A 4,906-nucleotide genomic window follows, 5' to 3' on the forward strand; every position below is an offset into this window, starting at 1 on the left:
AAATTATACTCTGCAAGAGCGGGAAAATTCTGACCATGTGACTGATAAGATAACATGCTGATTTATGTTTTGGGAGGAGAAACATAGCAATATCCCGAGTTAAAACAACATCTAATTGGTCAAGACACCATTTTGGGATGTGTCCAAAGCTGAGTTTAAAACCACAGGACACCATAAAATTTTGCTTTTAGCTATTTCCATCGCTCCTAGCCATGCTTTTAGCCGTTGCTTTTAGCTTTAGCTATTGGTTTTAACCATTGCTTTTAGCCATGCTTTTAGTTTGTGCTTCGTGCCATCTCTTTTAGCCATGCTTTTTGCCATCATTTTTGCCGCTGCTTTTTGCGTTCTTTGAACATTTCCTGGCTTGCACGCCAGCCACTCCTCTAAACAAAAACATGAGGAGATTGTCACATTTCTTTCTTTTACTTTAATCTTTTCTTTCCGTTGAGAGTTTCGTGTTCTAAGTTTTGCCGCTAAGCCGTGTCTCAGACTTCGTGCCTGCCTCAAAACTTCGACCAGCGTACACGACTCCATCCTCCAGCCAACGCCCAAGACATCACTTCCAACGACCACGAACTTCCAACCAATCAGCAACCTTGGGGAACCCCTTTCTGCAATGACGTCATCAAAGGAAACCCCTTAACACAAAGGCAACGCAAGTACAACCTCCAGATTCTAGGTGAACTGGTGCATTTAATATAAAGTTTAATAACCTCATTGAGAAACTCAACGCGAGGGTTAATTAAATGATTGATGGTTGTTCAGGTCTAAGCAATTGCATATACTTATGCTATAAACTTGGGATTTCACATTTTCACTCTTCTAAACTCATTCTTTCCTCATTCTCTCTCTCTTTCCACAACTTGTATGAATGTGTGAATGCGCGTCTATGTGTTAGATTAGTGTATATGTCTTAGGTTTTTCCAGTAAATTCCTATTTATACTTAAAAGAGAAGTATCTTGTGTTTTGTGCTTATAAATTAATGTCTTAAACTGCCTTAAACTAATAAATAGTGTTTTCACGATATTTTGGATAGTAGTATCCAGTACAGAATTGATGTTATACGGCTCGCTCAATGAATCACTGGCCGATTCATTGATCCGCTGTAAAACGGAGATTCTGTTCAAACTTAAATGATTCCCTTTGAGCTAAATTGACTTCTGTAGATCCCCTACATTGTCTATGTCCAATATACCTTGACTCGAAGAGATTATGATAAACATTAGTCAACCCCTGCCACATGTCACCCCAGAGCCTCTCAACATGCTGGTTATGAGTGCTCCTGCCTCTTCCTAGGCCCCTGAAAATGTTCATCATCACACAGACAGCGTTGTTTTCTCCTCCATGATCTGTTCTGACCCTAGAGGGCACTCTATACTTGGCCACAGCATTCAGAAAGCAATCCAACACAATGCTGCTGCGGTTGTTATTTGAGGCATGAAGAAAGACTAATACGACTATCTATACCACCATAAATGACAAATCTCCGTCTAAAGCATAACAGAGAAACACTGTTATAATATAAGAAACATTAAGGACAATAAAACACATTACAATACATTGTCCTATTGTAAATATTTTCATATTGAAAGGTTAAATACTTTTTATAATGTAAATCACATTTTATTAAATATTACATGTATATAAAAAAGCAAGGATGACAGTGGCTCGGTGGTTAGCACTGCTGCCTCACAGCAAACCCCGGAATGAACTAGAAGCCTTTCTGTGTAGAGTTTGCATGTTCTGCCTCAGCCCAAAGACATGCAGTTTATGTGAATCAAAGATTCTAAATTGTTCCTTCCTCAACTTGTGTGTAAGACAGACTTATGTATGGATTAACTGGTTCTCGCCATGAATATAGCCAAAGATGTTGGAATGGTGTAAAGAAGAAAGTAAATTAATAGTATAGCTGTGTAACCTGCAAACCCCCACCTTATTAATTTGTGGTTGTCATTAAGGTGCCTGTTATGACCCTTAAGATGGTCTAGGGGTCAAAGGGAGTAACACTGAGATTGTGGCAACACTGCAGAAAGGAGGAGACAAAAAATGGAAAGACAAAGGAACTGCCAAAAAAAGTGGTTTTAATGTACGAAGTGAAAAGGAGTACACAGTATATTTACAAAAAAAGTCTATTTACAAAAGTATATATAAGAAAACAACCATTATGTACAAAGTTTTACAATGTTGGGCAAAGAAAACCAAAACAAAAATAACCCAAGAGAAAAGGGGATGCTAGTGACGCCAAAGAAACGAAATAAACAACAACAAAAAAAGTCAAACTTATTTCCAACCTCTAACCTAGCTAAAGGGGGGAAAGAGAAAAAAAGAAAGAAAATAAATCTTCAGCGCCAAGCGCCGTATGCTTCCCTACTCTCAGCTAACAAAATAAAAACATACAAAAAGTGGCGTTCACCTCTTACCTGGGGTCTCTATACACAGTGTTACCTAAGTGTTGCACAATAGAAGTCGTACGACATCTTCCTTATCCACCTTCCTCTTGGGTAAAGAGTAAACATTAGCTTAACAAAGCTCAGAGAGCAATGCCATCCAAAACAAAGAAATAACAAAGCAAAACAACGAATCGAAAGGTGGTAAGGTTTAACAGTTGTCAAACAAAACAAACAAATTTCGCCATAAATCAAAACAAACAAAAACAAGCAAAAACCTCAACAGTCCGGGAGCAAAAGAAACAGCTCCCTCCATCCAATCCTTCCAGCGTCCTTTCAACTCTGCCGGTAGAAACCTCACTCGCAGCAGATAGGTCCGCGTCACGTCTGATAATGATGATTGACAGCTTACGGAGCCAATCAGCAGTCACAGGATGCAGCCTAAAAAGATCGATAGAGGAAAGAACTAACAAGATACTGAAGGATTAACATATGCAGAGGCAATCAAGAAGGTTAAATTGAATGAAAAGAAAGAAGTAGAAGAAAAGGCTGCAGACTTGAGAATGAGAAATGAGTGTTCAAATCAGGGGAAAGAAGATGATATTAAGATCATTAAGGATAAGATGGCATTTCTTACCTTCATTGTAGAAGTAGTAAACTGTTCGGCCCAATCTGAGAGTAGAACTGAAAGAACAAGAATAATCCTAAGAGCGGCAGAAAAGTATTTGAATGTAGAAGGTATTACAGTAGAACAGATAAACGAGAACCTGAAGTTGCATGTAGCAAACTCTCAGACAGTATGTGGAGGAGTATAATGGTGTTTTTAATCTTGCAGTGAAATGCAAGAAGTTTGATATCAAATGGGTTAGAGTTCAAGAAATGGTTAGATGATTTTAAGGTTAAACCACATATAGTATGTGTACAAGAATCATAACTTAATCAACTTAAGTTATGTGGTCCAAGGTTATGAAGTAGTACGAAAAGATAGAATTAATGGAAATGGAGGAGGAGTGGTCACTCTTGTTAAGCTAGGGATAGCATATAGGGAGGTGAAAGTGAATGAGGAGTATGAATCAGTTGTGATTGATGTAAGGGCAGATAATCGTAATATTAGAGTGATAAATTTTTATAATCCCTGTAAAAGATTAAATATAGAGCTAACTAAAAACATTGGAGCAGATGGAAATTCTAACATAGTGTGGTGCGAAGATTTTAATGCACACAGTACCTTTGTTGTGCGGTCAGTGACTGCTCGGGAGGCGTGGGATCCATTTGCGACATGTTTATTAACAAACTCGTAGTCAGACAGGCAGAGTTAATCACCAGCAAACAGTGCAACGGGGAAAATCCAGAGAATAAACGATAGTCCAGGCAGAAGGTCGGGGCAGGCAGCGATAAATCAAAACACGAGAAACACAGTCCAATCGGCAACGGAAAAACACCAGAAAAGAAAACGCTCAGGATGATAGTCAAACTAACCAAACTTCGCACTGAGCGCCTCCGACCGGCGGCCTAAAATGGCCGCCAGAGAGGAAGCGCTACGAGAGACCCGGAACCGGAAGTGGGGGACCCCAGGTACGGCATTGTGGGATATGTAGTGGGTTAGAACTCCGGTGAGGGTTCCCGCTGACAGCGGTTAGAGGGAGCCACAGAGACCGCGGTGGTGACAACCTTGTGGGGATGTGTAAATAATGATCAAAACGGGTATGTAATAGAAGAAATTTTAGATTGTAATGATTTTGTATGTTTAAATGATGGAAACATAACAAGGTTAGATGTAATTAGAGGGAGAAATTCGGTAATAGATCTAACAATTGTATCCAATAGCTTAGCTGAATGGGAAGTTTTATATCAGAGTACTCTAGGAAGTGATCATTATCCCATAAAATGCTCAATAGGGATAGAAGTGGATGAATGTCATGAGGAGAATATGGCAAGATGGAAGTTTAAAGATGCAGATTGGGCTAAGTATAAAAAGGTGTGTGAAGTTAAAATGCTTAGTACGGAATTTAATTTTGAAGATGTAGAAGATGCAAATAACAAAATAAATTCTATATTGTGTAGCACAGCACAAGAGATAATAGGGAAGAGTAAAGGAGCTAGAATGAGAAAGGCTGTACCATGGTGGACAGAAAAATGTAGTGAAGTAATTAAAATTAGAAACAGAGCTCTAAGACAAGTTAAAAAATCATACTCTTTTGATGACTTTATTAACTATAAGAGAACTCAGGCAGAGGTAAGGAAGGTAATAAGGATAACAAAAAGAAATTATTGGAGAAAGTTTTGTGATGAAATTGGTGTAGACATAGATATAAGTGATATGTGGAATATGATTGGGAAAATGGGTGGGAAGCAAATGAATAAAAGTATTCCAGTCTTAATAAAAGAAGGTAAATATAAAAGGACGAATATAGAAAAGGCAGAGGAGTTGGTAGAAGCTTTTGTTAAGGTTCACAGTAATAATAATATATCAGATAGTATGAGAGTGCAAAGGGATCAAATTTTGAAAGATAATCCT

At 38.4% G+C, this 4,906-nt stretch overlaps 1 long non-coding RNA gene across 2 annotated transcripts; it reads right to left on the minus strand.

Annotated features, from left to right (window-relative positions):
* Positions 1 to 2,086: 2,086 nt before the first annotated feature.
* Positions 2,087 to 3,892, minus strand: LOC127159270 (uncharacterized). Of its 2 annotated transcripts, none has more exons than XR_007826401.1 (3): positions 3,617 to 3,892; positions 3,026 to 3,072; positions 2,087 to 2,829 (listed from the first exon to the last, which is right to left on the minus strand). It is a non-coding gene; the product is annotated as an uncharacterized LOC127159270 (long non-coding RNA). The 2 variants fall into 2 exon arrangements; XR_007826402.1 differs by having other exon boundaries at positions 2,087 to 2,854.
* Between the last annotated feature and the right edge of the window lie 1,014 nt (positions 3,893 to 4,906).

This window comes from Labeo rohita, unplaced genomic scaffold, assembly GCF_022985175.1.
Source record: "Labeo rohita strain BAU-BD-2019 unplaced genomic scaffold, IGBB_LRoh.1.0 scaffold_2043, whole genome shotgun sequence".
Classification (NCBI taxonomy): Eukaryota; Metazoa; Chordata; class Actinopteri; order Cypriniformes; family Cyprinidae; genus Labeo; species Labeo rohita.